The sequence below is a fragment of the Schistocerca gregaria genome, chromosome X (genome assembly GCF_023897955.1).
Source record: "Schistocerca gregaria isolate iqSchGreg1 chromosome X, iqSchGreg1.2, whole genome shotgun sequence".
NCBI lineage: Eukaryota > Metazoa > Arthropoda > Insecta > Orthoptera > Acrididae > Schistocerca > Schistocerca gregaria.
In genome coordinates this window covers 586,761,054-586,773,160 of record NC_064931.1, presented here as the reverse complement: position 1 = coordinate 586,773,160, position 12,107 = coordinate 586,761,054, and positions in this window count along the sequence as shown.

Below are 12,107 nucleotides of genomic sequence, written 5' to 3'. Positions count from 1 at the left end.
TTCGATGCACACCGTTCATCGTACATTGTCGAACATGGAGCTCCATGGCAGACCACCCCTACCTGTTCACGCATTAACCCAACGACGTCGTCAACTGCGATTGCAGTGGGCACGGCACCATCGGGATTCGACTGTCGATCAAAGGAAACGTGTCGGCTCTTCGGGTGAATCAAATTTTTGCTACACTAGGTCGACGGTCGTCCCCACAAACAACTTCACCAATGTGAAAGGCGGTTCGAAACGTGCAGCGCACCACGCATTCAAGATGGTGGGAGCAGTACTATGCTACAGTGGACAGTGGACTTTAATGGCACCTGTGGTAGTAACCGAAGACACACTGAGAGCTGCGAACCACCTGTATCCATTCATGCTTGACGTCTTCCCCGACGGCGATGTCATCTTTCAGCAGTATAATTGTCGGTGTCTTGGAGCCAGAACCGCGCTACAGTTGTTTGAGGAGCATTAAAGTGAACTCATATTTATGTCTCGGCGACCAAATTGGCCTGGCATAAATCTTATGGAATCGATCTGGGTCACCATCTGGCGCCATTATTGCGTACGTAAATTAGGGGCCCGTTATTTAGGCGAATTACATGACCATTGCATAGACATCTAATGCCACATAGCTCCACAAACCTACCAACATACTGTCAGATCACTGATACGCAGAATCGGTGATATCTTTCGCTCCAAAGACCGACAAAGAAGCTATTAAGCAGGTAATCATAATGTTTTGGCTCGTCTGTGCCTATACTCGTCCTACATTTCAGCTTTCCCTTCTGTGCTTGGGACTGGTTTCCCATCTGAGCTCCTGATATTCATAAAGCTGCTTCTCTTTTTCAAAAGGCCTCTTTTGTTTTCCTTTAGGCGGTATCTATCTTTCACCAAGTGATTATCGTCATCTTCGTCACCGTCATCATCACAATCACTATCGTAATCCAGTTCGATCACTTGGTGACTTGGCCTCTTTGAGTTGGCTTGCAACATAAGATCCCTGCAGGTTGTTCCATTTCTGATGATGTTGAGTTTTCCGTTGCCATTTCAGTCCGGCTGTCTTTTTTAAGTGTCTCTTCCATCTGTCCGGTGGCCTTGCCTTTGGTCTTTTTGGTAAATTGGATTCCAATCTGGTAATTGTTTTGACTACTTGCCATCTTTTCTTAGAGCGACATGTCCAGCCCTCTGCCATTTCAATGTATTCACACTTTCCATTACGTCACTCTCCTATGTCATCTGCTTGATATCAACTGCTTTCTTTATGTCTTTCTTTATGTAGCTCCATTCCTCTTTGGGCTGCTATTACTTTTCTGACAATGAACCTATTTATTATCCATGACTCATAGAATTAAGTAATTACTGTCAGTATACATTGGTCAAAAGCTGTTTCCTTCAGCTCGGCCGATATCTTGGGCTTTAAAACGGGAGTATCTTCTATAAGCTTGCAGCCTAATTTAATACATCGAAATATTTGTGGTTTTAGGTTTCCTTTCATATTTAGCAGTTGACCCAGAAGACATATTCTTTGATCCTTTGAAAATGCGTACTTCCAACAGATATATTTCGCTCCCGTTTCCGTTGATTTAGCGTGATCTTGGTTTCACCATAGTTCATTTTTAGGCCAACTGCAGAGCAGAGTGACGGAAGTTCACTAATCAGTGTTTGTATTTGCAAATACCACACTACCACCAGCGAACCTCAGGTTATTTCATCTTTTTTCAATAATTTGCAGTCCCTTTGTTTCCCAATCTAATGTCGACAATGTTTTTTCGAGGATGCTGAAAATTGTTTTGGGAATATAGAATCACCTTGTTTTATGCCATTTTCGATGGGAAATTCATTGGTTTCTTCAACTACATTCACAAACACTGTGGAGTTTTTGTATGTGTTGTAAAACCTTTAATAGGCCTGTTATATTCCTTCCTCTGTTAGAAAATCAAACACAACTGGCTGACTGATCGAATCTAATGACTTTTCAAAGTCTATAAAGGCAAGTCTCGGAAATAGATGGTACCCACTTGTTCTACTAATTGGTTCACGTAGAGTGAGGACACTATCGATTATACTAAGCCCTGTGCGGTACCCAGCTTGCTCAACGAGTTGGGCCAGGTCAAGTATAGCTCTCAGTCCGGTAGTCAAAACTGTAGTAATATCTTTGTGCAGTATGGATAGGAGGATGATAGGGCGTTAGTTCTTTATATCTTTAATATTATCTTTCTTACGTATTAGGATTATTTAACCTTTGTTCCACTCTCTTTATAATTTTCCACTGCGCAAACAGTTCGCAAATATTTTAGCTAAATGCTTTGTAGATTCGTCATCCATCAGCTTTAAAGTATCAACTGAGAAGTCATAATTACCTGGAGCGGTTTCGTTTTCATCTTGTCTCTAGCATGTTTGACTTCTGAGTGGAGTATTTCTCCCCTCCAACTTCATTTGTGATTAAGATGCTTCTTGAAGAACGTGGTCATAACAGGTATTGTTATGCATTCTGCAGATTGAACCAGTCTCTCACCTCTGTCATTTATTTAATCTATTACATGTGTGACAATAACTGAATCGCCTTCCTTGTACGTTCCAACTCTGGCATTAAAACCACCGATTATAAATTTATGAATCAATCTCTCCCTTTTTCACAGGTTTCCTTCATGAACTCACAGCGGGATCCTATCTCATCATCCGAATGTCTAGAAGTAGGTGCGTATGCTTGAACTATTTGGACTTTATGCGTTTCTGATATTTTGAGGACCAAACGTGCAATTCTGCTTGTAGTTCCTTCTAACACTCCTATCTTGTCTACTATGGTTTTCTTTACTAAAAATCCGACTCCATTTAGCTTTCCATTTGGTTTAACACAGAAACAGAAGAGATTTCCCGAATTCAGTCGAAGGCAGTATTCACTTTTACGATATACTTCGCTTAAGCCAACAATGCTCTAGTTAATTTTTTCTAATTCCGCTTCTGTTTCTGTCAATCTGTCGTCTCCCACTAGCGAGTGACAATTACGTGTGCATATCTAAAGGCATTGCTTCTCTCGTTTTGTAGACTTAGGATGTTGTGACACTAAAGCAGCTCTCTCCAGGTGATCTGAATGTGGGTTTGATTAATCTCACGAACATTTTTCCTTGCTGACACACACCATGACTCAAAGGTGAGAAGCAGAATCTCCATGCTTGCTACCGAACGTACTGGTGATCTGGTTTTCAAGGCCGCCCCTACCATGGAGTATAGAAACCTTTGGCTGACCACTCCTCTGGACTACAGACGTAGCCCATGTTACTAGTTTTGGTCCACTCCGGATATTTCATTTTCCCGGCGCCTTACATGTCTGGGAGGCTTTCCCCGATTCGCCACCTGGGCAACTGCCCTATGGGTAACTAGCAACCACGCAGTCCCCCTAGTTAAATATATATACTTCTAAATCCTTACATTTGTCCTCTAGTTGTTACTGCTCAGCCATTTTGCACTTCCTCTCAGTCCCATTTTTTAGACGTCTGTATTCCCTTTCGCCTGCTTCATTGTCGTCTTGGCTCAGAAAGTTGAAGACTAACTGAAAGGGAAATTCAAAAACTGATAACATTTGAAATGCTTTATGATATTCTCGAGATCTGCAAACCTGATCATAATGTCGCATTCATTAGATAATTTTTAGTTCCCCACATTTGAAAGACAGCCAACAATCCCCCGCACTGAAACAAATATTAAGTTCATGAAAACAAAAATAGTGTAGTATTTTAAAAACTTCTCTGAGAGATACACATCGGATTTATAAACCACTGTATTTCCTGTTCCCGTGACGTATCACATACAAACCACGAATTTCCAATTTAATTTAATACAAACAAAATTTCTTACATAAAAATGAAAAAAAAATTACTTAGAAAGAATCTCCGTTTACATGACCTCACAACAGACGCAATTTGTCTCTCTTTGCATAAAGTTTTATTTTCATCTTTCCTAGAATTATCCAACGATTCATTTTGTATTTATTTAATCTTTGTGGTAATAATCATAAATACTTAGTCGAAAAAAAAATCATATACAAACAGCATGAGCCATTAGTTTATGGATAACAACTGTGTTGTACTGAGCAGCTTTGGGTGTTATTCTCCATCATCACAAGCCGTTGTGCTCATTGCTAACGTTGTGACCACATGAATCAAGCATTTCCATCCCAGACGTTCACCAGGATCTCTTAGAGTCTGCTGAAGAGTTAGACCGGAGACCTTCTTGGTTTCATGTATCCTCTTGCTCGTTTAGCTCGTTGCTCTCCCCCTCGGTCTCGTGCCCTAGATCGATCCTTCCATCATTATTTTCTCTAAGTTTTCTCCATCTCTTCTCACAATATGGCCAAAGAACTGGAGAATTATTTGGTAAACATTAGGAGAAAGGCGTCTGGAGATAATGAGTTGTTTCATGATGGGCACACTATTTCATTTTTCTATCCATTTTATGCACAGCATCCTGCTCCAGAACCAAAGCTCAATTGCATCAATACGCTGCTGGTCTGTGGTGTTAAGTTCCCACGTCTCGCAACAGTAAAAGAAGCCGGAGAAAACGGCTGTTTCAACAAGCCGGATCTTCGTGCTGCTGGTTATAGTTTCGTTCCGCCAAATCTTCACGAGATTCTTCAAAGCAACTCGCCCTAGCTTGATCCATCTTCATATCTCATCTTCACAACTTTGTCCCGAGATAGGTGAAGGAATCCACGACTTCTGGTTTCTTTAATGTACCTCGGAATTGGATCGGCTACCTTATTAAAGAGACATTTCGTAATTCATTCATTATACAGACTGGTTGGGTACTCTCTAGAGTTACATTGGCAGCTTGCAGTGATATCATTCCGGACTTCAGCTGTTTTGTTACTATCGAAGAACTTTGCAGTTTTATTCATATAGCCCTATTACTTGAGGATAAAATATAATTTTTTTAATCCTCAGCCAGTAACAGTGTTGTGATTATGGTTCACTTACTTTACTGTTACTGTACCTTCATCATGGAATTTATTTAAGCTGTTTGTTCGTTTGGAATCGTAACCAGGTCATTGCATTTCACTGGTTAACGTACCTTATGAGCACACCTCATGGTATCCACTACAGCTATTTTTTGTCTTTAGCGTTACATCTCTTTTGCTTTTCAAGACTTCGCAGAGATATTTCTGCTGGGATCTATAAACATCAGCGAAATAGCCATTCTTTCAGCGGTGTTAGTAAAGCATGGGTTCAGTAGTTTTAGTCTAGTAATTGGTAGCTCCAGGCCACCACACAACTTCTTCGCACTGGTCAAGTTTCTGCAATAATTAAGCATTCTGCGACAGATATACAAACTAAAGACTTTGAGGTGGATCCCAGCTTAGCTAAGTCACAAATGTAATTGATGAAGTGCCTCAATAGCGTCTTCGTAGACTAGAGGCGAAATGGTCGCAGTACTGGGTTCGATTTCCATATCATGCTCGCTGCTGAGAAGTGACTTCGATCATAGTAGTACTGAATGGTGCGTGCAGGGCGGCGAATGGTGGCCCGGCGGCCGGCTGTGGCGCCTGGTGGGCGGCGCGCGGCCCACCGACCAGCTGCTCGCCTCTCTCTTCGTCGCCCTCGAGCCTTTCCTGCTAGCTGTTACGCACAGGTACGTACTCTCACCCCACCCAGCACCATGTGTCACTGTTGGTTTCCACGATAACGTAAGTTATTTAGCACTGCTAGCCATTAAAACAGTAACATCAGGAGGCATGACAACATATTGTGCTTATACAGTATAGCAGCAAAAATTGACTAAAATTTTAGATGGTTTGAGAGTGTAGATGATACGAAATTTAGCAGACAGAGCCGCCACCTATGGAAGCAACAACGGCTCTAACTCGGCCAGGCTTCGAATCGAACTAGGCTTGGAAGACAGATACATGTAAATCATTCCACGCTGCTTAAAGATTATGCCAGTGTTCATCGTGGCTGGAGAGCAGCGGAGTGGCAGGTTTTTGGCAACCCATGAAGAAATGTTTTCAGTGGGTGAGAGATCTAGGGAATGTGTTGGCCCTGAAAACAGTCGAACGCTGTAAGTATGTCAAGAACGAAGAGAACTATCTCTAAGATACGAGGGCTATCCACGAAGTACATTACGTTTTGGAATTAAAAATAAATAAAGTATTGGTAATTTTTTATTATATACAGATGAAAGTCACACTTAAATACAACTTTTCTACATAGTTGCCATTTACATTAAGGCACTTATCGTAGCGATGGACGAGCTTAGAAATTCCTTCGTCGTAAAATTCGGCCGCCTGCGCCCTCAACTACGTGGTTACCTCTTCTTGAATCTGTGCGTCGTCATCAAAACGCTGCATAGCCAACCACTTCTTCATTGCTGGGAATAAGTGGAAGTCGCTCGGTGCCAGGTCGGGACTGTACGGCGCATGAGGAAACAACTCCCACTTAAAAGATTCGATAACCTCACGAGGGGCATTTTCCGTGTGGGCCCGGGCGTTGTCGTGAATCTTTTGTATTGCTCTTCTGAGGTGCAGAGTTTGGCAATACCTTTGAGAGATTGTTGTAGTGCCTCTTTCCAGAAAATCCACAAAAATCACACCTTTTCTGTCCCAAAAGACAGTCGCCATCACCTTCCTTGCCGACATTGTCTGCATGCATTTCTTGGGTTATTGGAGGGAATTTGTGTGCCCCCACTGCATTGACTGCAATTTTGTCTCGCAGTTCACATGCTTAACCAATGTTTCGTCACCAGTAACGATGCGATCGAGTAATGAGTCGCTATCTTTCTCGTAAGCGTCCAAAAACGTTAACGCTGCAGCCATTCGCTGATTTTTGTGAATCTCTGTCAAGATTTTTGGTATCCATCTTGCACAAAACGTGTGGTAACCAAGCTTTTCGTAATTATTTCGTGCAACAAACTTCGTGAAATCTGTGGAAAACTCATAGAGAGTTCCGTTATTGTGAAATTACGGTTTTCACGGACCGCGGCACCGACTTTTTCGACAAGTTCGGCAGTCACTATGCTGGGTCTTCCGCTTCGCTCTTCGTCGTGAACGTTAGTTCGGCCATTTTTAAATTTTATGACCCTTTGACGCACTCTACCTTCAGTGATTATGTTGTCCCCATACACTTCACAAAGCTGCCGATAGATTTCTATCGGTGTACAGTTTTTTTGCAGTCAGAAACCTTATTACAGCACGCACTTCACAATTCGCGGCATTCTCAATTAACGCTGACATTTCAAACTGTCACAGTAACTCAACGGAGTACAGCACGAACGTCACTAGAACCGCAGAATGCCGACTGAACCGCAGAATGCCGTGACACCAAGATGGCCGCGCTAGCCTCGCCCCTAACGGAACACAAACGAAAACGTAATGTACTTTGTGGATAGCCCTCGCAGTACACAGCGACCCATCTTGACATGCCCTAATTACTAGCTCTTAGAAGCAGTGGTCGTGTGACTAAGTCCTCCCGTCGGGTAGACCGTTCGCCTGGTTCAAGTCTTTCGAGTTGACGCCACTTCGGCGACTTGCGCGTCGATGAGGATGAAATGATGATGATTAGGACAACACAACACCCAGTCTCTGAGCGGAGAAAATCTCCGACTCAACCGGGATTCGAATCTAGGCCCTTAGGATTGACATTCTGTCGCGCTGACCACTCAACTATCGGGGCGGACGAAGCAGTGGTGATCGTGTGGCATCTCATACCACCGCGCCAGACGTTAGGTTCCTATGACGCTGATAAATGGAATTTGACAATGCTCATTATTGACGGAGCCTCCACCGATCCTGATGCTGAAGCGGGACTGGTCTCAAAAGATAATGTAGTGCCAAACCTGTGTTCTCTGTCGTCGCTGGCCGTACCAATACCGGGGTGCCTCACTCTGCTGCCTTACAAGCCACAACAATAGTCGCCTCACAAACAGTCTGTGTTGCTCATGGCGTCATAGCAATACTGCCCATGTGCATACTTGTCTTGTTGCAGAAAAGCCCATTTCCTGACTCAAGATACGTGACATTGGTGTAGGACCCTGCACGCACGAACGAACAATTTCTCTGTCCTTTCAGGCGCTAGTCACGTGTAGCAGTTAGCGATTACCAATATCGTGGAATTATAAACCACAGTCTGGATGGACCACTTCCCTACCGCTGTCGAATTCTGACTCAGTCTGGTATACATTTCTCCTTTTTACAGGAAGTAAAACACAATATTCTCCAAAATCAACAAGTTAAAATTGATTTATTAATGACAATTAACTACATAATATTTCTTTAAGCAGGGTGTAACCAGTATAAGTCGAGATATTTTCATATATGCTCACGTCAGTGTGATGGTTATTTTTCTCTGCATCGAACAGTCTTCACACAAACACGTCACAAACTTTACCACCTGATATTTTCTACAGGGTCGTACTGCACCACTGACTGAAGTATACCTGTCAGTGAAGACTAGTAGTTTTGCGTCCATGCATCAACACTTCAATTGTAATATCTGCACGTATACCCGTTACACACGGTTTACAGAATGCAGATGGCGGTACTCCTGCCTGATTACTGCAGTTTCACTGTGAAGTTAATTGTCTGTGTATTCAGAATACTTCATGCCATTTTGGTATTACTTGCATGACTCCTCCATGGTGTTGTAATTTTAATGGCTAGCAGTGTAGTTGCCAAATAGGGCAAGAACTGCGCCATTTTTATTGCATAAGCCACCGGAGAGTATTAAAAAGATTTGATACACGACGGCACTCGTAAAATCTTACATCTAAGTCGATGTTGTACAGTTCACTACTAAGATTATGGAGTAGCATACGTTCTTGTACCAGCGTTAGCTATGGAACTATTTTGCTGTTAGAAACGAAGAAAGCATTGTACTACAGTATACAACGCGGGAGTCGCCAGCAGTAGCTCATTAAAGAAAATTATGTGCGTTATTAAAAAAAGTTATTATATACGTTAATATAAGTTTAGCGAGAAGTATATATAACTCTCAAAGGAAACCCAAAACAATTGGGGTTGCAATAAGAACAACAGTGCGAAATCAACTGGCCTCAACTTCCACCAAACTGAAATGTGAGTATAAGGAAGTTACTGACAATAGTAAAGTATCCCAAACCTGCGATGATTACATTTTTGAACAACATTTGGTATAGAAAGCTTATTTAATGTAGCTACATTATATCGAGCAATCGAAAAATGACAAAGGAAACGAGACATATTAAAATGTTTAACGTGTCATGATTCTATAATAAAGTATCTGGATAGCCGGTAACAGAGGCCAACGATGGAAAAACTTTTCTGCTGTAAATCCAAGTACGATACTTAAAAAACTATATAACCCCGAAAACTATAACACCCCCATTGCTTTAGATTTTACAGTTACATTTATTAACTTAAGCGATTTTTAAAGGATTTAACAGCTTTTAAATAGTTAAAATAATTTAAAAAGGAGGTGTGATGAATGTAGATGACGTTGGTAGCACTGCTGAAAAACATTTATTGGCAAAAAGGTCGATTGTATTTTTGTGTTAGCAGATGGTGTTTTGTTTATTATCAACTTAACCTCACTTTTCTGTTTCCTGTACATGTGCTCAGTGCAATGTCTAATCGTGCTTGTAAACTCTCTTGCTGACAGTTTTTGTTATATTTGTGATGAATTTGTGATTAAAAAACACCAAAGAAAGATTACAGACTTTGTGGAAAAGGTTTATCTATCATTCTTTGGATCTAAACTTGGTGATCAAGATAAATCTTGGGCACTGCATAGGGTGTGCTATGTGTGTGTTGAAGATCTGAGAAAATGGTCCAAAAAGGAGAGAAAAGCCCTTATATTTGCTGTTCGTATGAGATGGAGGGAGCCAAGAAATCATTCCAGTGATTGATAATTTTGCAGTTTCGATATTACTGGTCATAATTCGAAAAACAAGGAGGTAACAAGCCACACTAACCTTCCGTCCTCCATCTGACCAGTAGGGCATGGTGTAGATTTTCCGGTTGCGGAACCACCAGATAATTTAAATTCTATTCCAACAGAACTTTTTTCTGATGCACGATCTGATTTAGATGAACCAGATGATGATGAATTCCATTCTAATACAGAAAGTCTAGAGCCCAGATTGTTTATTCAGACCGAGATTAACGATTTGGTTATGGATCTGGGCTTAACGAAAGAAAAAGCTGAATTGCTTGGCTCTAGATTAAAAGAAAAGAACTTATTGGCAATTGCAGCCAGGATATACATGTATAAAATGAGAGAGCAGCAATTTTCCCCAGTTTTTTCAACAAGATGATTTAATGTACTGCTCAGACATTCCTGGTCTTCATTTGTAGAAAAGAGAAATTCTGACAAACACAGTCCAGTCGCTTAAGTTCCCTGGAGTTAAAGAAAACGTGATGCCTGAAGAAATCAATGTGCCCTTGAAAGAATTGAAACGATAGTTTTCCTAAACGTTTTGAGGACAGAACAAATCTTCCCTTTGTTTTCGAACTTTTTCGTGACGGTTTGCCGTTAGAGTTGAAAGCGCACTGTGCATATGATGATGGAACTTATTGATCTTCAATGTAGTTCCCGTTTTACAGAGAAAAACTTTTACGTCGAAACTGTCCAGGAGGTCTACTCAGTTTTGCGCAGGAAGTGAGCTCCCAGCCGCCGTTGGATAAGCAGCAACTAGTCACAAGTCGTACTCTTAGCTCACATACTTGTTTCATAGTTTAATTCTTAATTTCTTTGCGTTTTTGGGTACTTTCATAGTTTAATTCACAAATTTCAGACGTATTATAGTATTTGAGAGTTGTAGCATCGCGTTTTAGTACCCGTATAGTGTAAATTCGCGTAGTCGTCAGTCATCTGTTTGTTTTGAACGGTTTGTGAGATAAAAGAGAGGAAAAAAATTGTTAGGGATGGATAGGGACTGCGCCTGTTGCGTACGGAGTCAGGGGGAATTGTCCACCGTCCTTAAACAGCTGGAAGCTGTGTTGGCCGTGGTCGACAGGCTCCAGGTTGTTGCCCTGGGCCGCGGAGACATTGGGATATCCGAGGCGAGCGCTTTGGCGCCTCTGGAACCTGTAGCGTCCTGGGATCTCTGATGCCACTGCTCTCTCGGATTCGGACGTCCCTGCCGGTCGACACTTGCCTGACGATGACTGGCGAACCGTGGCGTGGTCGCGAATCCATGGGCGGAAGGCGAAAGTTGATTCTGACCGCAAGGCTGTACCCTTACGGCTCCGTAACAGGTTTGAGGTACTGCCCACTGATGAAAGTACTTCTGAGCCAGCAAGGGCGGCTACGCCTGTTGCGGCAGTGGCCGGTCTTCCTGAGAGGTTCGGACAAGCGCAGAGGGTGAGGTTGCTTGTCACTGGGAGCTCCACTGTTAGGCGGCTGATGGAGCCCATTAGGGCTATGACAGCTAAGGACGGGAAGAAAGCCAATGTGCACTCCGTGTGCATACCAGGAGGAGTCATCCAAGATGTGGAAAGTGTCCTTCCTGATGCCATGAAGAGTACAGGGTGCAGCCAGCTGCAGGTGGCGGCTCATGTCAGCACTAATGACGTGTCGCTATGCATCGTAAGAGATTATCAAAAAATGGTACAAATGGCTCTGAGCACTATGGGACTCAACCTCTGAGGTCATTAGTACCCTAGAACTTAGAACTGGTTAAATCTAACTAACCTAAGGACATCACACACATCCATGCCCGAGGCAGGGTTCGAACCTGCGAGCGTAGCGGTATCACGGTTCCAGACTGCAGCGCTTGAACCGCACGGCCACTTCGGCCGGCAAGAGATTATCTCTGGTTTCCGAGGGCTATCTGAGTTGGTGAAGACTGCCAGTCAACCAAGTTAGATGAAGGGAGAGCTCATCATCTGCAGCATCGTCGATCGGACCGATTGCGGGCCTTTGGTACAGAGGCGAGTGGAGGGTCTGAATCAGAGACTCAGACGGTTCTGTGACCGTGTAGGCTGCAGATTCTCCTACTTCCGCTATAGGGTACTGGGATTTCGGGTGCCGCTAAATACACTCCTGGAAATTGAAATAAGAACACCGTGAATTCATTGTCCCAGGAAGGGGAAACTTTATTGACACATTCCTGGGGTCAGATACATCACATGATCACACTGACAGAAC